This window comes from Lissotriton vulgaris, unplaced genomic scaffold (assembly GCF_964263255.1).
Source record: "Lissotriton vulgaris unplaced genomic scaffold, aLisVul1.2 SCAFFOLD_2278, whole genome shotgun sequence".
Taxonomy (NCBI): domain Eukaryota; kingdom Metazoa; phylum Chordata; class Amphibia; order Caudata; family Salamandridae; genus Lissotriton; species Lissotriton vulgaris.
The window spans coordinates 57,275-79,436 of record NW_028241342.1 but is presented as its reverse complement, the minus strand read 5'-3'; the positions used below and the strand labels follow the sequence as shown (position 1 = coordinate 79,436).

Genomic DNA, 22,162 nt, shown 5'->3' with positions numbered 1-22,162 from the left:
AGGCCCATAGGAATGAATGGGGAGTATTCCTTATTTGCGATTAGCAATTTGCTAATCGCAAATAAGATAGCGATTTAAAGGGTGCCAGGGGTGTCCAAAGGACACCCTGTAGCACCCCTTAAAAGTAAATACGAACAGGTGTTGCGCACACACATGTCCAAAGGACATGTGTGTGTGCAACATGCAACTTAGAAAAATGCTTTTAAAAGCATTTTTCTAAGTTTTCGCTATTTACCACGAGGTTTGACCTCGCAGTAAATAGCGGGCCGAAATTGCGAATTCGCAATTTTTAAATGGATGATGAATTGCATTTAAGGAATCTCAAATTGAGATTCCTTAAATGTAATTCATCGCAAAATAGCGAAATCGCTATTACCGATTTTTGCATTTGGGATGATGAATCCCAAATGCAAAAATAGAGCTCGCAAAGGGCCAGATTCTCAGAATCTGGCCCTTTGCGAGCCCATTTCGGCTTGATGAATCAGGCTGATAGAGAGGTATGCGTGTCAATGTATGGTGCATCTAGATGTAGAAAGGGGCCATATTGCAGCAGGTACAGGGGAAAATAGGCTAATCACTGCTGGGTCAGACATGTATATACAGATGTGAATGTGAGTACCTATTCTCATTACATGGCAGTAGGCTTCACGACAGCAGCAGGGGCTGTTCCTAGACATGGAAGTGTCCAGAAAATGATACCTGTTATAGATGTAGTAGACGTCTACTGCATTTTTATGGACTGTGTTAGAACAACCGGTTCGAGGTATGTGGGCTGCTGAATTCATATCTGTGCATAGATCGCCGCCTAGTGTTGGGTCCTGGAAGAGTCTTCGAAGTATTACGAGATAGGTAGCTCCTCCCCTGGACTACAGTGCGCATGGGCATCGACTCCATCCTCAGATTGTTTTTTTCCGCCATTGGGTTTGGATGTCTTTGGGTTCCCTCTAGGTGGAATCGATAAAACTATCTTGAGACCAAAAGGTCTTTAGTTATTACGTCGGTATAGTCTTGCGTTCGGGCTTAGTTTTCTTCCTGCTCGATTCCGAGCCGGATTCTCGACACCCGCGTGCTCTCGGCGCGGAAGGCCCAGTCGACGCTTCAGACCTATCGACCTTACATCATGGACCGGAGTCCATTCAAGAGATGTCCGGTCTGCAACTCTAAGTATCCCCACATCGACGTCCACCCGGTGTGCAACAAGTGTCTGTCACCGGACCACGATGAAGCCAAGTGTATGGCTTGTTCACGCTTCAGGTCCAAGAAGACGCTTAAGCTTCGACGAGCTGCATGCCAGGAGGCCCAGCATGCTGCACCGGCGCCTGTGGACATCTTCTATGCGGGGGATGTCAATCAATCAATCAATCAAGACATTTGTAGAGCGCACTACCTACCCGTAGGGTCTCAAGGCGCTTGGGGGGCGGGGGGGTGCCGCTACTGCTCGAACAGCCAGGTCTTGAGCTTCTTCCTGAAGGAGAGGTGGTCTTGGGTCAGGCGCAGGTCGGCCGGGAGGGAGTTCCAGGTCTTGGTGGCCAGGTAGGAGAAGGACCTTCCTCCTGTGGTGGCTCTACGGATGCGTGGGACGGCGGCGAGGGCGTGGCTGGCAGATCGGAGGTGGCGTTTGGGAGCGTAGAAGTTGATGCGGTCGTTGAGGTAGCTCGGGCCTTGATCGTGGAGAGCTTTGTGAGCGTGGGTAAGGAGGCGGACGGTGATTCTCTTGTTGACCGGGAGCCAGTGCAGGTCTCTTAGGTGTTCGGAGATGTGGCTGTGTCGCGGGACGTCGAGGATGAGTCTGGCTGAGGCGTTCTGGATGCGCTGGAGTCTCTTCTGGTTCTTGGCGGTGGTTCCGGCGTAGAGTGCGTTGCCGTAGTTCAGTCGGCTGGTGACGAGGGCCTGGGTGACGGTCTTCCTGGTCTCCGTGGGGATCCACCAGAAGATCTTCCGAAGCATGCGCAGGATGTTGAAGCACGACGAGGAAACGGCGTTGACTTGCCTGGTCATGGAGAGGGAGGAGTCCAGGATGAAGCCCAGGTTGCGTGCGTGGTTCGTCGGTTTGGGTGCGGTGCCCAGGGCGGGGGGCCACCAGGAGTCGTCCCAGGCGGAGGGCGAGGAGCCCAGGATGAGGACCTCCGTCTTATCTGAGTTCAGTTTCAGGCGGCTCGTCGTCATCCACTCGGCTACCTCTTTCATCCCTTCGTGCAGGTTGGCTCTGGCGGCGGCGGGGTCGTTGGTCAGGGAGAGGATCAGCTGGGTGTCGTCGGCATAGGAGATTATGTTGAGGTTGTGTTGGCGTGCGATGGCCGCGAGGGGGCTCATGTAGACGTTGAAGAGAGTAGGGCTCAGCGAGGATCCTTGAGGGACGCCGCAGATGACTTCGGTGGCCTCTGACTTGTACGGTGGTAGGCGGACTCTCTGTGTTCTTCCGTCGAGGAAGGAGACGATCCATTCCAGTGCCTTCTCCTGGATTCCGACATTGCTGAGGCGCTGCACTAGGGTGCGGTGGCAGACCGTGTCGAAAGCCGCGGAGAGGTCTAGGAGGATGAGGGCCGCTGTTTCTCCGTTGTCCATCAGGGCTCGGATGTCGTCGGTGGCGGCGATGAGGGCGGTCTCCATGCTGTGGTTGGCACGGAATCCGGACTGCGATGGGTCGAGGGATCCATTCGTCTCGAGGAAGGCTGCCAGCTGTTTGTTGACGGTCTTCTCGATGACTTTGGCTGGGAACGGGAGTAGAGAGATGGGGCGGTAATTCTTGAGTTCGGTGAGGTCTGCTGTAGGTTTCTTGAGTAGAGCGTTGAGTTCGGCGTGCTTCCAGCTCTCGGGGAAGGTGGCGGTGTCGAATGAGGTGTTGATCATGTCCCGCAGGTGGGGTGCAATGACAGCGTCGGCTTTGTTGAAGACGTGGTGAGGGCAGGGGTCGGTCGGAGATCCGGAGTTGACGGAGTTCATCATGCGGACGGTGTCTTCGGTGTTGACCGGGGTCCAGGCGCGGAGGGTGGTGGTGGGTGGCGTTACTGCGGTTGTGGCGTGCGTCGGTTGAGTGCTGAAGCTGTTGTGTATGTCCGCGATCTTGTTGTGGAAGTAGGAGGCGAGGGAGTTGCAGAGGTCTTGCGATGGGGTGATGTCGTTGTTTCCGGCGTTGGGGTTGGAGAGCTCTTTCACGATGTTGAAGAGTTCCTTGCAGTTGTGTGCGTTGTTGTCCAGTCGGTTCTTGAAAGCCGTTTTCTTGGCGGTGCGGATCAGTTGGTGGTGTTTCCGGGTGGCGAGCTTGAGGGTGGTCCTGTTGTCCGGCGTGGGTTCCTTTCTCCAGGTTTTCTCGAGGGCTCAGCAGTTCTTCTTGGAGCTCTTGAGTTCATCGGTGAACCATGGGGCTCTCTTACTGCTGGGTCTGCTGGGCGGGATCCTCAGAGGGGCGAGTTCGTCTGCGCAGTTGCTGATCCACTTCGTGAGGTTGTCGGCGGCCTGGCTGGGGTTCGCTGAGCTGGCGGGAGGGTGCTGGCTCAGGGAAGCGGCAAGCTGGTCGGCTGTGATCTTGTTCCAGCTTCTTCGGGCAAACTGTTGCTGGTGGTGGTGGATCGTCGTTCTTCTGAAGGTGAAGTGGATGCATCTGTGGTCTGTCCAGTGGAGTTCTGTGGCGTGGCTGAAGGTGATGTCTTTGCTGGATGAGAGGACAAATCTATCCAGGACATTTCTGAGTCGAACCCTGCGTCGGACGTCGACTACGACTACGACGCGGATGCAGAGATGTTCGAGGCCGAAGAAGTCGTCCAAGAGGTAGGAGACGACGACGGGGCCCTCGGGGCCATGGAGGACAGCTCGGATGAGGAGCTTCCTCAAACGGACTCTGGGGCCGTCCCCATTCATGAGGCTCAGGTCGAGGGATCGCCTTCGGGCCTTACCCAAGATCTTACTATGGGTTCTACGGCCCTGCCTTCGGGTTCGGCCACGGACATGGCTGCCGAGCCAAACCCTGGAAAATCGAAACCAAAAGCGAAACCTACGGTCTCGACTCCAGACCCTGTGCAGGTGCCGTCCTCGAAACCGAAAGTGCGCATCGCTTTGGTCGGCTCCAAGGCCTCGGAGCCCTCGGCGCAGAAGACGCCGAAGGTGGTCGTCGAGCCGAAGGCTCAAGTCAAGGGCTCCCAGACCGGAGACGCCCACGAGGAACATGGTGGCGGGCTGAGAGCCGGTCGCGGCAGCACCGTGGTGTCTGGATGGCCGAAATGAGTGCAGCAGGATAGCGAGAGGTTGTTAGTCTCCCCGCGTCATGGTGAGCGATTAATGCGTTTTTTCTCCCCGCAACCTTCGACGGCAATTTTAAGCCGGCTCCTCTGCTTCTTTTTTTTCCGAGGAACCACGGCCACCCAGGAAGTACTGCGGCAGGCGGCGTTAGGACCCGCCGGGCTTCCAGGACCGGGACCGGGTTGGATCAGCGCGGCTTGCCGTGAGAGGAGACGCCTCTACCGGACGTGCACAGACGGAGACGGAGGTGGATTACCAAGACGTATGCTGGGTCTATAGGTTGCAGCTCATCTTTTAAAGCGCTTAAAACGCTTAAAACGCTCAAAAGCCTCTAATCGACATTGTGGCGAAAGTGGAAAGCAGTAATCAGCGGTAAGGATATACTCAGGGGGGGGGTTTTGACAAAAGTTGACAGAAGCAGCCTCTGCGCATTTTTACCTTACTATTGCATGGAGAAGAAGAAGTGATAGAAAGAAAAGAGGAAAGGGGAAAAAGAAAAGAAAAGGAGTATTAGAAGATAGAAAACAGAAATCTACAGACCACCTTCTTGTTTTTTTTTTTGTCTTTTGGCTGGTCAGATTAGATCACGGACTAGTGCACACTTACACTTAGTGCACACATATAATTACATTTATGCTGGAAGAACGCCGACGATGTCTATGGAGCAGATTTCGCTCTGCTCTGTTCAAAATTAAACTCGGAAGCCTAGTAATACAATCACTTGAACAATATCCTATTAAAACAGACATCGAGAGAAAAAAACTTTACCCTCTTGCAGCAAAGTCCGGGGAGAGGGGAAGTAGAGTGGAAGAGACTTGAGGGCTTATTACTGGGAGGGGGGGTTGCATGGATCAAACGCAGCTGGGTCTTCCAGAATATTTTAGGACCACTGAAGTCACTGAAGCTACTGAAGTTATAGCGCAAGAGCCGGTCCTGTTGAAAGTTCCCGAGTTAGGTGGGATAGAATCAACAGAGGCAGTTACATTTAAGACTATAGAGCGAGCCAATTTTGAGATAGGCTCAATCTCAGTAAAACAGGGGCACACCCTTCCAGTAAGAAGAAATAGGTATCAGCTTAGATCCAGGGTAGGGTTAAAAGAGAAAGGGGCTTTACAAATTGAAGAGAGAGAGAGACCTATGCCATTAACCCCCTGCAAAAGTAAAAAGAAAAAGACTATCTCAGTCAAAAAGCTCAAAGGTGTATCCCATGAGTGCTAAGTGGTAAAAAGTACTCCATCCCTAAAATCTTTTTTCAAGGTCCTGGATCAGGCTAAGCGTTCCGCAGTGCAGTTGGAGGGCAATATCGGCTCTACTCCTTTAACAAACAGATACGGGGTCTTAGAAAACTTAGACAATATGGAAAATGCGGATGAGGCTGAAAACCTAACAGAAACCTCGGCTAATTCAATTAAAGCCCCCTCAATAGATAAAATGCGAGGAAACCAAGACACCAGACCCAAGAGTCAGGCTGCAGCAGTTAAACTTGTACAAAATAGCTCTAAGGAGGCAGTAGAGGAGACTGGGAGACTGCATGCAATTAAAGATAACCAATCAGACTCAAGCGAGCAGGAAAGTGACCGACTAGGGGACCTTTTTCGATCCCTGAGAGGTGACATGATGGCGAAATTCGAGATATCGGAAGCCAATCAAAAAACAATACAGGACAGATTCGATGTGCTGGAATCTAAGTTAGAGGAGGTCACTTTGCGTACAGGGAGACTTGAAATAGAAACGGCTGCTTTGGACAAAACAGTACACGAAAATAAAAAAGACATAGAACATCTTAAAGCCCAGAATAGATCATTGGTTATGGACATTGAACGGATGGAGACCCATGCCAGGAGGAATAACCTAAGGATCTTGAAAATACCTGAAGGGGAAGAATTGGAGGACTTAAAGGGATTTGTCTGTAAACTCTTGAGGGACGGTGTTTTAAATGATCGCCCGGATATAAATTTGGAGGAAGAAATCCAGGGGGTACATAGAGACCCCTACAAGAGGCGTACTGACAGGAAAACTCCTAGGAGAATACTTATAAACTTTAAGACATACAGCGTAAAAGAGCTCATCCTAGGGCGATCCCTTACAAAAACAGATCTACGTTATAAGTCCAGTCCTTACCTTATCAGGTCGGACATTGGTGCAAAAACCGCGCAAAGACAATGGGAGCTGGGCTCCAGAATGCCGGACTTAAGGTCATTGGGAGCACATGTCCAGATGAGATTTCCAGCTATGCTCAGGATTATGTGGAAAAACAAGACATACAGTTTCACACAGCCAGAAGAGGTTGACAATCTTTTAGACCGAAAAAGAAGTGAGCAGGAAGAATAGGACCAGATAGATAAACTGGGTACTCTAAGGAAGAAATAATAAAAGGAAGGAAATAAAAAAATAAATAAAAAAAAAAAAAGGGATAAAGGAAATGAAAAAAAATAAAAAATAAAATAAATAAATAAATAAATAAAAAGAAAAAGGGAATGGTGGGGGGAGAATCTGAAAAAATAAATAAATAAATAAATAAAATTAAAAAAAACACAATGGATTGTATAAGTTGGCTATATGATAAACAGGGGACACGAAGATTTATTTATAATTTAATTGGTCTCGCTCGAATACAGTAACCTGGGGAATGGTGTTGGGGGAATCTGAAAAAGCAAAGGATTCTATAAGTAGGCTGTATGATAAGAATGGGGGACATGAAGATTTATTTGTAATTTAATTTGTCTCGCTAGAATACAGTAAACCGGTCAAGGGCACCACTCGGTTGCTCCGAAAGGCGAAGTCATCGCCAGGTATGTTAAGGGGGTTCCTCAGGGGGGAGGTGTTCAATGGGTGGGGGAAGTCAGGGGGGAAAATAAAAAAAATAAAAATCCTCATATATAAATAACGGTTTGATGTATAACGGAATGGATGGGTATGAGCGTACATTGGAATTATGACCAATCCATATAAGCTTAAGGTTCTGTCATGGAATATCAATGGTATAGGGGGAAAAATAAAACAGAATAGGATATGTGAATTCTTAAGAAATTCGGAGGCCCAAATTATAATGCTACAAGAAACACATTTGGAGGCAGCAGTATGTGATTCTCTTTTTAAAAAGTGTAGGTGGGTTCAGGATATAATCGGTTCCAGGCAATTGGGTGTTACTAGGGGAGTTTCTATTATAATTCGAGCAAACAGCGGGATAAGCTTGAGAAGCTTTGAGACGGATCAATCGGGTAGGTGGCTAGTCGCACAAGTATACATTCAAACTACCCCATATACATTTGCAGTGTACTATGGTCCTAACGAGGACAATCCGGTTCCGCTCTCCAAATTAGAACTAGCTTTATTTACGACAACTGGTCCTCTAATTCTTGGTGGGGATTTTAATCTGGTCTTCGACCAAAAATTAGATAGAACTTCTAGGGCCAAATACCATGCTCCCTTAAAATCGCTTGCCTTCCTGGATACTTTAATGAAAGACTTTACCCTAGTAGATGTCTGGAGAAAAAAGTATAGATCTCAGCCAGGTTTTACTTTTTACAGTAAAAAATATAAGAACTACTCCAGAATAGACCACTTCTTAGTTGACCAACACCTTCCCAAAGACATCAGCTATCTCTCTTTTACGCCCTCAGGATTATCGGACCATGCTGTACTTGAATTGGAAATTAAACTGAATATAACTTTATTAAAACCTAGGTGGACACTGGAAAGATCATTTCTATTAGATAATCAGATAAAAGTAGTAGTTAAAGATAAAACATCAGAATTCTTTCTAATAAATTCAGGATCTTCCTCTTCCCAGATAGTATGGGAAACTTACAAGGACTACTTGAGGGGTGTTTTAACTTCTTCAATCTATCATAAGAGAAAAACTATAAAAATAAAAAGAAAGGAAGACTTAGCAGCAATAACCAGAAAGGATCTCGAATTACAGAATGCAATTCTAACAAACTCCAGAGAAATACATGTGTTAGAGAAGGAACTTGTTGATTTGCAGCTCCAGTTAAAAATTTCTGATGAAAGAATTCTTAAAGAAAAATGGGAGTCCAGCAGATTAAAAAATTTTGAGTACGGATAGAAGTGTGGAGCTCTCCTTGCCTGGAAAGCTAGAGAAGAGAGAACGAGAAATAACATTAAAGCCCTGGTACATAGACAGTCAGGAGATTTGATAGAAACAGACGTAGAGATAAGAGAAGAAGCCAGGTCCTTTATGAGGAGTCTCTACACGGAAGATAAAGATCCCACGGGGCGGATTTAGAATCCTGGTTGAGCACAAAACATCTGCCGCAAATGTCCGAATCAGAAAAAGCATACTTGGAAAGTGAGATAACAGATGGGGAAATTTTAGGTCAACTGAAGAAAATGAAAAGGGGGAAAGCTGCAGGTTCTGATGGGTTGCCAGTGGAGATCTATTCGGACAATAAAGATCAATTAATAACTCCATTAAGGGAACTCTTTAATCTTTTATTGACCCAAGGCTATTCTATACCTTCTTCATGGGGAGAAGCCATCATTACGCTTATACCCAAGCCAAATAAAGACTTGAAAAGAATAGAGTCCTATAGACCTATTTCATTACTGAACTCGGATATGAAGATCTACTCTGGTATTATAGCCACTAGATTATCAAAGGTTATAAAATCCATAATTCACTCTGACCAGAGAGGCTTTATCCCAGGGAGACAGTTAAACGAACTAACGTTTCAAGCAATAGGGGCTGTAGATTATGCCATTGCTAAAAATCTCCCACTGGCGCTGGTAGCCATAGATGCGGCTAAGGCCTTCGATCAGGTCAATTGGAAGTATCTATGGGCTACAATGGCGGCTTTCGGGTTCCCCGAAATTTTTATAGAGGCGGTCAGATCCTTATACCATTGCCCAAAGGCTAAGGTTTTAGTTAATGGAATTTTATCTGAGTGGTTTGACATATCTCGAGGCACTAGGCAAGGATGTCCTCTGTCCCCCCTTTTGTTTGATGTTTACATGGAGCCCTTTGTTTGTGGGATTAGAGAGGACAACATCATTCAACCATTTCAGCTTGGAAATTTGCTTTTGAAGGTGGCGTTGTACGCTGACGATCTTCTTTTATATACTTCTGACCACTCGGCAGCAATTCCAAGGTTATTTTTTCTATCTGAGGAATTTGGGAAACTGTCCGGGTACCAGATTAATAAGGATAAAACAGAGATCATGGGGTGGAACAACAACACACACATAGTTGGAGGCAAACAGAACATGAGGTACCTGGGAATCCACTTAACTCAATCTTTAAAAGATACTACGTCACTTAGTTGGCAAAAGGTGGTTAAAGATATTAATAAAACTTTAACAAGATGGGGGAACTTGCCTTTAAACATTTACGGTCGGGTCAACCTTATTAAAATGACAATTCTTCCTAAATTAACCTTTTTATTTAACTACATCCCCATATCATTTTCACTGAAAGACATTAACACTTTACAGGGTAAAATTGGATCCTTTGTATGGGCCTGCAAGTCAACAAGAATTGCATGGAAGAAGCTGAGGAGGGGTTTAAAGACAGGAGGGCTTGCCCTCCCTGACCTTTTGTCATACTGTCATGCATTTCATTTTAAGGATTTTAGGCTTCTTGCAAACAAGCTGGACGCATCATCACAGGGCCGCCTGTTTCAAGCATTGTTAACTGATTTACTTTATGACCATGATTACTTTATTTTCAAGTTTGGAGACCAGAATTTTTTTTTAAAAATTCGCCTTAAAATTTTGCAGACTGCATTAAAAAATTGGGGGTTCATGAGGAAGACATTCAACATTCCCTATTACCACACACACTCCCCGATATGGGACTCTCCTGGTACACCTCAATGCCTCCAGGATCAACTGTCACGACCCTTGAAAACAGCTGGCTTTAAAAAATGGGGAGATCTCTGGGTAGATTCGGGCCTAATGAGTTGGAACACGTTGGTACAGTTTACAGAAGGACAGTTGACTAGGTTTAAGTACTACCAGTTGTCTGCCTGGTGGTCCAGTCAAAACATGCAAAGGGAGGAAGATACAGATATTCTTGATGCAATCGGCAGAAGGGGGAAATGGGTAAAAGAGTTATCATTTTGGTACAATTTAATGATCAAAGAAGAGGAGAGTAAACTGTACATGGAGATAATAAAGTTATGGGGAAATGGTATAGCTGAGCCCCCTGAAGAAGTCTGCAAGGCATGGTTAGACTCTTTTTCCCTCTCACAGAGGCTAATTAAACCTGCTAATTTAAGGCGCAACCACCTGTTTACGGCTCATAGAGTCTATTGGACTCCGGCTAAACTGCATAAGATAACACTAAACAACTATTATTGTCCCCGTTGTAATTATAACGCCGCTGATGATATCCACATTTTTCTGGAATGTCCAGCCATTCAAAACTACTGGAAAGCGATACTGGATTTTTTGGGAGATGTACTTTCCATAATTATTACATGTTCTCGCAGATTAGTCTTCTTTGATTTACCGAAAGAATACAATATCAAGAATTTGGATACTCAATTTATTTTTTACACAATAGTTATTGCAAGGAGACAAATCTGCATGGAGTGGAAGTCAGCGGCTCCCCCTAGATTTGCAGTATGTTTGAAGTATTTAATGGAGGTGTGTAAAATGGATCTGGCTGGCCGTTGCGAGAATTCGCAGAATGTCTGGTCTAAACTGATGGTCTGGATAAATAGGTGAGCAGTCCTGTGATTATGCCAGAGGTTGTGTCGGTCCTGTCCTCCACCAGGCCTGGGGTGCCCAAAACAGGCCTGGAGGAGTAGGATAATGAAAGCAGCCTACCTCTGGGAACTCCTGTCTGCTATGATACTGTTTTCCATGGCGGACTCGAAAAACTACAGTATAAGAGGCAACAGCGAGACCCATCTAGAGCATATATATTCTGGTGGCATATATGAGGACAAAAAAAAAAAAAAAGAAGACGCCGAAGGCTCAAGTCAAGGGCGTCGAGACAAAGTCTACCACGCCAAAGACTAAAGTCAAGATGGTCGAGTCGAGCGCGTAGGCGCCGAAGACGGTCGACGTCGGCAAAAGCCTCAGCGACCCAAAGAAAGCTATCGGCGATCCGAAGAAGGCCCTCGGTGACCCGAAAAAACGACTGGATGACCCGAAGGTTCCTGCGACTCCGCGTCAACAGGACAAGGCCAAGGGCACAACGCCCCGAGAGTCGACTCCAGGTGTGGCCTCGAGGGATTCCACTGAACCGGCGCGCCCATCCGCCGCGTTCACCAAGAAGGTGACGGACTCCCTGCAGCGCATCAGGGACGGAACCGCATCGGCCGGTCCGAAGGATCCTGCACCGACGAAACCGGTGGAGAAACCATTGAAGGCGTCCACGGCCATCCATTTCACGTTGCCACCAAAAACGGCGCCGAAGGCTTTCGCTCCTAAGGCAGTCGCCAGCGTTCCCCAGAAGGTCTCCTTGCGCCGAAGTCGTCGGCGGTGGTCCCCGGCCCACATCCTCGGGGACCTTCAGTGGAAGAGCATCAGGAACACTTCATCGATGCCGAAACGGGCAGGCTTTCCCTCCACAAGCGGAAAATCGCCCCTGAACGCCCAATGGAGTCTTACAAGATCCCTCTCAAGAAGAAAAGAGACTCTGCTTCCACTCCTGTTCTGGTGGAACCGCTTTCCCCACAAACTCACAATGTCTCGCCCACTTACTCCGATGTGGACGCTGGTGAGGGGGATGATGAGGACGAGTACAGTTATCCCGTCTACACAGACCCTGAGGATACCAACGAACCCTGGGCCGCTGGTGGTGACCCAGGGGACCCTTAATCAGGACAAGACCCTCAACTGTTTTCTGCAAAAACGTCTCCTACAGAAGACTCTGCAGCTTTTAATGCCCTCATTGAACGGGCAGCAAACAATCACAACCTCCCACTCCACGCTGACCCTGTGGATGTCGACTTCCTGTTTGAAACCTTCTCGGAATCAGAAAAGACTGTTAAGACTCAGCCTATGCTGAAAGGTGTTTTAAAGCATGCTGCTGAGATCTTTAAAGAACCTACCAGGGCAAGGGTGATAAACCCTAGGGTTGACAAGAAGTACAAGTCGGCACCCACTGATCCTACCTACATCAAAGGACAGTTGCCTCTAGACTCCCTTGTTGTCTCGAACGCCCGGAAGAGGGCTAATTCTCAGACTACGGGTGATGCTCCTCCCCAGACAAAGAATCCAAGGTCTTTGAGGCCTCAGGGAAGAGGGTAGCAGCACAGGCAGCCAACATCTGGCGTATTTCTAACACACAAGCCCTTCTGGCGTGCTATGACAGGGCACACTACGACACACTGGAGACCCTGTTGCAACACCTGCCTGATGAATACAAGGAGGGGGCTGAGATGTTGATTCAAGAAGGGAAGCTAATCTCCAACGCTTCTATTAAGTGTGCTCTGGACGCGGCTGATACCGCCGACAGGGCTATAAACACTAGTGTTATGCTGCGGAGACATGCCTGGCTGAGAATCTCTGGATTTAGGCCAGAGATCCAAACCACCATCCTTAACCAAACCGTCAACCCAGATCACCTGTTTGGCCCGGAGGTTGACACCACCCTAGAAAAAATTAAGAAGGATACGGAGACTGCGAAATCCATGGGTGCCTTACAGTCCCAGCAGTTTCGGGGTGGGTCCTTTTGTCGCTCAAAAACTAGGGGTGTTTTAAGGGGCCAGCTCTCCCAGTCCACGCAGTACTACAAAAGCAACACTCAATCCACATACACCAACAAGAGTCGAGGTGGATATCGTGGCAACAGCGCCAAGGGCAGAGGTCGTGGAAACAACAGCTCCAGATCCTCTGCCACCAGCAAACAGTGACACCTTGTCACTGCCCCCCGACCACACAACACCGGTCGGGGGGAGACTCCAGCAGTTCCTGCCGGTCTTGAAGTCCATCACCACAGACAGGTGGGTCAGGAAACGTATTCAATACGGTTATTGTCTGGAGTTAACATCCACTCCACCCAACATGCCCCCAAGAAACCGTGCTATGTCGGCCGAGCATTTGCACTTATTGCAGCAGGAAGTCATCGTTATGCTGCAAAAAGGAGCAATAGAGCTCGTGCCTATGCAAAAAAGAGGTACAGGGGTCTACTCCCTGTACTTCTTAATACCAAAGAAGGACAGGTCCCTGCGGCCCATCCTGGACCTCAGGCCACTCAACCATTATATCCTGTCGGAGCACTTCCATATGCTGACCCTGCAGCAAGTGCTCCCGTTGCTCAGTCAGGGGGATTTCCTCGCAACTTTAGACCTAAAGGATGCGTACTTTCACATTCCACTGCACCCTTCACACAGGAAAGAACTCTGGTTTACCATCCAAAACCAGCACTACCAGTTCAAGGTTTTACCTTTCGGTGTCACCACGGCACCCAGGGTGTTCACGAAGTGCCTGGCGACAGTGGCGGCGCATCTCAGGAGACGGAACATCCACATCTACCCTTATCTGGACGACTGGCTCATCCAGGCAAAGTCAGCCCAGCAGTGTGCCGCCCACATGTCCCACACCATTCACCTCCTGCACGATCTGGGATTCTCACTGAATTACCCAAAATCCCACCTCCAGCCCGCCCACATACGGCAGTACCTGGGTGAGACTATAAATACTCTGGCGGCCACAGCACAGCCGAATTCAGTGAGAGTCAGCTGCATTCAATCGCTGATACAAAAATTCAGACCTCAACATTCGCTTCCAGCAAGAGTGTTCATGCATTTGATAGGCATGATGGCCTCCTGCATTTCCATAGTCCCGCACGCGAGACTACATATGCGCCCGCTTCAGGAGTGCTTAGCACGTCAGTGGACTCAGGCTCATGGGCAGTTAAAAGACCTAGTGTTGGTGAGCGGTCGGGCATACAACTCTCTGCATTGGTGGAATCCACGAAACCTTTGCAAGGGCCGACCGTTCCAGGAGCCTGTGCCACAGATCATCCTGACGACGGACGCCTATCTCCAGCGATGGGGAGCTCATGTACTCCATTACACAGTGCAGGGACTATGGACGCATCAGCAACGGAAGATGCACATCAATGTTCTCGAACTGATGGCAATCTTCATGGCGCTCAAAGCCTTCAAAGTACATCTGTGCAACAAGGTCGTGTTGATCCGGACGGACAACATGACAGCCATGTACTACATTCAAAAGCAGGGAGGCACACACTCTCCGCAGCTGTCTCATCTGGCTCAGGGCATGTGGAAGTGGGCCATTCAGAGGAACATCTTCCTCATGGCGGAACACCTCCCGGGCAAGGACAATCAGATGGCGGACCTGCTCAGCAGGCACAGTCACCAGATGCACGAGTGGAAGATACATCCATCAGTACTCCAACCGTACTTCCAAAGGTGGGGTCATCCAGAGATAGACCTATTTGCCACAAGGGAGAACGCAAAATGCCAAAGCTTCGCCGCCAGGTTCCCACACCCACAGTCGCAGGGCAATGCGATATGGATGAACTGGTCAGGCAAATTTGCGTACGCTTTTCCCCCAGCACCAATGATACCGCTGATGGCACGCAAACTCAGGCAGCACTCGATGACTCTCATCCTGGTTGCTCCAAAGTGGGCTCGCCAACCATGGTACACCACGTTTCTAGAACTGTCCGTGGTACCGCATCAGAGGCTACGCCTCACACCCAGCCTTCTGACGCAGAGCCATAGCGACATTCAGCATCCAGATCCGCAACAGCTCAACCTGGCAATCTGGCTCCTGAACTCCTAGAGTTTGGCTACCTGCACTTGCCTTCTTACTGTATGGACATCATTCGGGAGGCAAGGAAGCCCACCACCAGAGCATGCTATGCGGCGAAATGGAAGCGGTTTGTCATTTATTGTGCAGAACACAACATTAACCCGCTAGATGCGTCTATTCAAAATATCATCTGTTACCTTTTCCATCTGTACAAATGCAATCTGGCCTATGCTTCCATTCGCATACATCTGTCTGCAATGGCTGCTTATCTCCAGAACAGGCAGCACCTCTCACTCTTCAGAGTGCCTGCCATTAAGGCCTTTCTAGAAGGACTCAAACGAGTCATTCCTCCGCGGACTCCAACAGCTCCGGAGTGGAACCTCAATGTGGTCCTCACCCGGCTGATGGGTCCTCCCTTTGAACCACTGCATTCCTGCGAGATTCAATTCTTGACGTGGAAAGTGGCTTTCCTCATAGCGATTACATCACTGCGGCGAGTTAGTGAACTGCAAGCACTGACTATCCAAGAGCCATTTATTCAAATTCATTCTAACAGGGTAGTGCTTCGCACTAACCCTAAATTCCTTCAAAAAGTTGTGTCTCAATTCCAAAATCCTGAGTCATTGGCGGAGAGAATGCTCCACACCCTTGACGTCAAGAGGGCCCTGCTGTATTACATCGATAGGACCAAGGATTTTAGGAAGACTAAACAACTCTTTGTTGCCTTTGCACCACACCACAAAGGCAACCCCATTTCCAAGGCTGGTATTGCTAGGTGGATCGTTAAATGTATCCAGATCTGCTATCTGTAAGCCAAGCGTACTCTCACCATTCCACCGAGGGCCCACTCCACCAGAAAGTTGGGGGCCTCCATGGCATTCCTTGGAAATATTCCTTTGGAAGACATATGTAGAGCAGCCACATGGTCTACCACACACACATTTACCAAGCATTATTGTGTTGATGTGCACTCCAAACAGCAGGCAGCTGTAGGGCAGGCTGTTCTAAAAACACTTTTCCAGACTGCTGCAGCTGGCACGGGCGTCCGCCGTTAATGGAGGGACTGCTATGTATTCTATGCACAGATATGAATTCAGCAGCCCACATGCCTTGAACCGAATATGCTACTTACCAGTATGCATCTGTTCTTGGCATGTAGGGCTGCTGACATTCATATCGCCCGCCCTCCTCCCCGGCGCCTGTAGCAGCTGCAGAATTTACACATACTTCTAGCATGGTCATCATTCACTGAGTTCCACTCCATCTTGGCCACAATGGCTAAAAACAATCTGAGGATGGAGTCGATGCCCATGCGCACTGTAGTCCAGGGGAGGAGCTACCTATCTTGTGATACTTCGAAGACTCTTCCAGGACAACAATGTGCAATCATCCGGACCCAACACTAGGCGGCGATCTATGCACAGATATGAATGTCAGCAGCCCTACATGCCAAGAACAGATGCATACTGGTAAGTAGCATATTCGTTCATTCCCTCTCACATCACGGACGTGGCAAAATTTCTTCTTTTAAAAGAGCAGAAATGGGTCCTGAAACTTGACACTCATCGAAGTGGGCTCAACGATGAGATACCGTGGTCCATCTTTTAATTACATCTATAACAGGTATCACGCTGAGACAAGTAACGAGATCCTGTACAGTTCACATTTTGTAATGGACGGCTGATTCAGTGTTTCTCTATTTGTCACAATGGGGATTTTCGTTAACTGGTGGCCTGTCTACTGAGGAGAGACAAGTTCCTAAATTGTTGTTCACTTGTCCTTTTAGAGCAGTGCTTCACTCCACTCCTGAGCCAACTGCCAGGTGGGGTGAGGTCTTCACTTCTTACAAGTTACGGTAAGAGTCACTCTCATTTGGGCATATAATGTATATATCCTAATACTGTTAAATCAACTACACTACGTATATGAGTGTCTATAGTCAATCCTTATAATCTGACTCAGCTATAGGTTTATAATTATTGGACCTAGCTGCCTTGTGTGTGTTTGTGTGTTTGTGTGTTATTCCAGTTTTTCTGACACTTAAACCTTCTTGTTCTGACCTCTTCCCAGTGAACGACACAATCTGTAAGGAACAAGACAAGACTCTTCACCTAAAGATTGCAGGTGAAATCAGTACTTGTCTGTGAACTGTGTTTCTTATTATCACTTATTATTTCTTTGTCACGCAGTAGCATTAATTTGTTGTAAAGGTCCTGAAGAAAGCAAGGACACACTTGTCCATTAATTGCTGAAACATGTTGACCTGGTTCCATTTCTAGACAGCTCATTTCTTAAACTGTCTTAACAAATTTTTTAATTTTGGCGGAGTGAGTATCACCCGAATAAATTCTGTTCTGTAGTCCCTCATCCAATTTTAAACACACCTTTTCATTTTATTTCATTCACCTAGTTTTTTGCACTGCACTCCATCAGTCATCTTACACTTTTCCACTTACTAATTTTGAGAAGTGGTACTCCATACTACCTGTTTTTTCAACTGAAGGGTTCCATTAACATCTTGGTCTCCTTCTGTTTGAGAATGACATACCTGGGTAGATGGTTTTGAAAGAAACCCAAATGATGAAGGGCGGTTCCGAATGGTGACTGATGGGTATCTTTGACCATCCATCAGGGTGTCATTGAATACTTCTTCTCTACAGTTCAGTGGTAAGGGTGACTGTCGTTTGGTTCCATATACCACAAACCCATTGTTTTTTTCCTAGACCCTCTTTTGTTGTCATGTATCTCTTGGGGATGTTCCCAGAGCTTGGTCTATAAACATTCCCCTGGGTCCCATCTCATCGTTGTGGTATTGGAGTTTTAGGGCAGCCTTGATCGAGTTGGCTTATCCAGCGCATATCCTTCTGTAAGGTAACACCTAAGTAAGTAAAGGCCTTAACCTGCTCCGGGAGAAGTTTGTTCATATACACGCTACCTCTAAAGGATCTATGTTCATTAAAGGACATAAATTTCGTCTTTGCAGTGTTTATTTCTAGGCCACGTACAAGGCAGAATTCTTCAAACCTTTGTAGGGCCCTCTGGAGACCGCTTGGTGTTTTGCAGATAATCAAAGTATTGTCCGCAAACATGAGGATTGAAATATGAATACCTGCCAGCGTCGGCGCATCCGTGGGGGCCAGGGAAAGATGATCCACCACCCCGTTGATGAAGAGCGAAAACAGGGTAGGTGCCAAAACGCATTCCTGCCTCACTCCCCTATAAAGGGGAAGGGCTTCCGTCACCTCAACCTGTGACCCCACCGGACCCGGGCAAAGTTATCCTCATGTAAGCGGACGATCAGTGACAGCAGCTCCGGAGCCATCCCCCTCTCCTCCAAGACTCGCCATAATTTGCTACGCGGTACTAGGTCGAAAGCTGCCCTCAAATCAATGAACACAGGGTACAGTGCCCCTTTTCCCAGAACCACTGTCCTCCAATAAAGTGTACTAAAATTGAATAATTGGTCAGTCGTGCTTGTTAAAGGACGAAAACCGGCCAGCAGTGGAGTCAAAATGTTAGATTCCTCCATCCATGTCTGAACCTTGCTCAGAACTAATCTACCCATGACCTACTGCATCAAGTCGATTAGGCTAATAGGCCTATAGTTACCTGCGACTAAGCGTGGGCGGAAAATCCGTTCCGCTCGCGGATTTTGCGGATTTTCGGGAAATCCGCAATCCGCGAGATTTGCGGATTTCCCGCAAAATCCGCAAATTCGCACGCAGCGGATTTTTTTGGCGGCGCGCGGCGTTGGTGATACAATTTTTGCGGCGCGCGGCGTTTATCATCGTTTGCCGAGTTGTTTTTTTCGATAGTTTGCGAGTGCTGCGCCATTTTGGATCTTGCTGTGTGATCCCGCGGGAATTTGCGAGCGCGATTACGTCATCGCGGCTTGCCAGCGATAGTTTGTCAACGCGAGTACGGCGAGATCACGTCTCGCGGTACTTCGCAATTGCGAGATTTGAGATGCGGCGAGCGAAAATATAAATTTGCAATTCTGCACAAGAAATCCACCAGCAAGCAGCATAAACCTTCTAGAAATGATGATTTTTATGTGAATAACTCCTTAGTTTGACATTTGCCTGCACTTTTTTAGCGAGGAGTCCATTTTGGGGAGGGGGCAGGGGGGTGGGAGGAAGGAAGTGCCCCATAGTCTTCAACTTCCTGTTCCTGTTCAGCAGGCTCCTCCCAGTGCTTTGTCCATCTCCTGGTCACTTTTCATTTGGATGTGGACCTGGAAGGATTACTTTTTGTGGATGCTGCTGGATCTTTGGATTTGAGGCCTTTTTGACTTTCTTTGGATCACTGTTGGATTAGAAATTTTACAAGTAAGTTTGTTTGGGGCATTACAGTTGCTGCAACTAAAATTTTGGGATTTTCGATTTTTGGGCTGTTTTGGGGCCTTTTGCCCAGGGGTACTCAGTGGTGGGTGGACTGATTCTTTCTGTGGGTTGTCTTGAACTTAAACATCATGGAGGCCATAGATGAATTGGGATTGTGCTGATTTTTCTGTGTTTTTCGATTTTTTTTTTTTGTAAAATTTTGTGTTTTTCGATTTTTGACCTGTTGTTGGGGCCTTGACCAGGGGTAGTGAGTGGTGCATGGGCCTAGTCTTTCTGTGGGCTGTCTTGAATTTAAACATCATGGAGGCCATGGATGGAATGGGATTGTGCTGATTTTGCAGTGTTTTTCGATTTTTGGGCCTGTACTTGTGGCCTTTTCACCAGGGGTATTTGAGTCTAGCATGGGCCTAGTCTTTCTGTGGGCTGTCTTGAATTTAAACATCATGGAGGCCATGGATGGAATGGGATTGTGCTGATTTTGCAGTGTTTTTCGATTTTTGGGGGTGTTCATGGGGAGGGACATGCCATGTGGCTGGTGGCCATTTTGAGTGCAGCTACAGGCACTGGCCATGTGCTGGCAGGCAAGTGGCCATTTTGAATGCAGGCTTTGTTGTTAGGCCTCCAACCATTTTGCCTACTTTTCAACCTTTATTTATGCCCAGGGGTAGTGAGTCTTGCATGGGCCTAGTATTTCTGTGGGTTGTCTTGAATTTAAACATCATGGAGGCCATGGATTGAATAGGATTGTGCTGATTTTGCAGTGTTTTTCGATTTTTGGGTGTGTTCATGGGGAGGGACATGCCATGTGGCTGGTGGCCATTTTGAGTGCAGCTACAGGCACTGGCCATGTGCTGGCAGGCAAGTGGCCATTTTGAATGCAGGCTTTGTTGTTAGGCCTCCAACCATTTTGCCTACTTTTCAACCTTTATTTATGCCCAGGGGTAGTGAGTCTTGCATGGGCCTAGTATTTCTGTGGGTTGTCTTGAATTTAAACATCATGGAGGCCATGGATTGAATGGGATTGTGCTGATTTTGCAGTGTTTTTCGATTTTTGGGTGTGTTCATGGGGAGGGACATGCCATGTGGCTGGTGGCCATTTTGAGTGCAGCTACAGGCACTGGCCATGTGCTGGCAGGCAAGTGGCCATTTTGAATGCAGGCTTTGTTGTTAGGCCTCCAACCATTTTGCCTACTTTTCAACCTTTATTTATGCCCAGGGGCAGTGAGTCTTGCATGGGCCTAGTATTTCTGTGGGTTGTCTTGAATTTAAACATCATGGAGGCCATGGATTGAATGGGATTGTGCTGATTTTGCAGTGTTTTTCGATTTTTGGGCCTGTACTTGTGGCCTTTTCACCAGGGGTATTTGAGTCTAGCATGGGCCTAGTCTTTCTGTGGGCTGTCTTGAATTTAAACATCATGGAGGCCATGGATGGAATGGGATTGTGCTGATTTTGCAGTGTTTTTCGATTTTTGGGCCTGTACTTGTGGCCTTTTCACCAGGGGTATTTGAGTCTAGCATGGGCCTAGTCTTTCTGTGGGCTGTCTTGAATTTAAACATCATGGAGGCCATGGATGGAATGGGATTGTGCTGATTTTGCAGTGTTTTTCGATTTTTGGGGGTGTTCATGGGGAGGGACATGCCATGTGGCTGGTGGCCATTTTGAGTGCAGCTACAGGCACTGGCCATGTGCTGGCAGGCAAGTGGCCATTTTGAATGCAGGCTTTGTTGTTAGGCCTCCAACCATTTTGCCTACTTTTCAACCTTTATTTATGCCCAGGGGTAGTGAGTCTTGCATGGGCCTAGTCTTTCTGTGGGTTGTCTTGAATTTAAACATCATGGAGGCCATGGATTGAATGGGATTGTGCTGATTTTGCAGTGTTTTTCGATTTTTGGGCCTGTACTTGTGGCCTTTTCACCAGGGGTATTTGAGTCTAGCATGGGCCTAGTCTTTCTGTGGGCTGTCTTGAATTTAAACATCATGGAGGCCATGGATGGAATGGGATTGTGCTGATTTTGCAGTGTTTTTCGATTTCTGGGCCTGTACTTGTGGCCTTTTCACCAGGGGTATTTGAGTCTAGCATGGGCCTAGTCTTTCTGTGGGCTGTCTTGAATTTAAACATCATGGAGGCCATGGATGGAATGGGATTGTGCTGATTTTGCAGTGTTTTTCGATTTTTGGGCCTGTACTTGTGGCCTTTTCACCAGGGGTATTTGAGTCTAGCATGGGCCTAGTCTTTCTGTGGGCTGTCTTGAATTTAAACATCATGGAGGCCATGGATGGAATGGGATTGTGCTGATTTTGCAGTGTTTTTCGATTTTTGGGGGTGTTCATGGGGAGGGACATGCCATGTGGCTGGTGGCCATTTTGAGTGCAGCTACAGGCACTGGCCATGTGCTGGCAGGCAAGTGGCCATTTTAAATGCAGGCTTTGTTGTTAGGCCTCCAACCATTTTGCCTACTTTTCAACCTTTATTTATGCCCAGGGGTAGTGAGTCTTGCATGGGCCTAGTCTTTCTGTGGGTTGTCTTGAATTTAAACATTATGGAGGGCATGGATGGATTGGGATTGTGCTGATTTTGCAGTGTTTTTCGATTTTTTTGTGCTCTATAACTGAACTGATGTTCCTCTGTCTTCCATTTTTTTTAGGTGCACAAGACTCAAGAGAACCACCAGTGCCAGGAAGAAGTCCTGCAGCGGTGTGTGTGTGCAGCATAACGTCACGCGACGTCACGTCTGGCCTCAGACAACTCTACAATTCGTGCAACTGCGGCCTGCTGTCTGACCTGCTCTGAAGAAGATGGCCCCGCCCCCAAAGAAAGTTCTCCGTAGCTCCTCTAGCAAGAAAGTTGCTAGTAAGGAGCAGAAGAAGCAAATTACCAAGGA

At 47.7% G+C, this 22,162-nt stretch overlaps 1 pseudogene; it reads left to right on the top strand.

Annotated features, from left to right (window-relative positions):
* Positions 1-6,865: 6,865 nt before the first annotated feature.
* The window catches only part of LOC147671315 (protocadherin gamma-B1 pseudogene), a 42,006-nt pseudogene continuing 26,709 nt past the window's right edge, over positions 6,866-22,162 (top strand).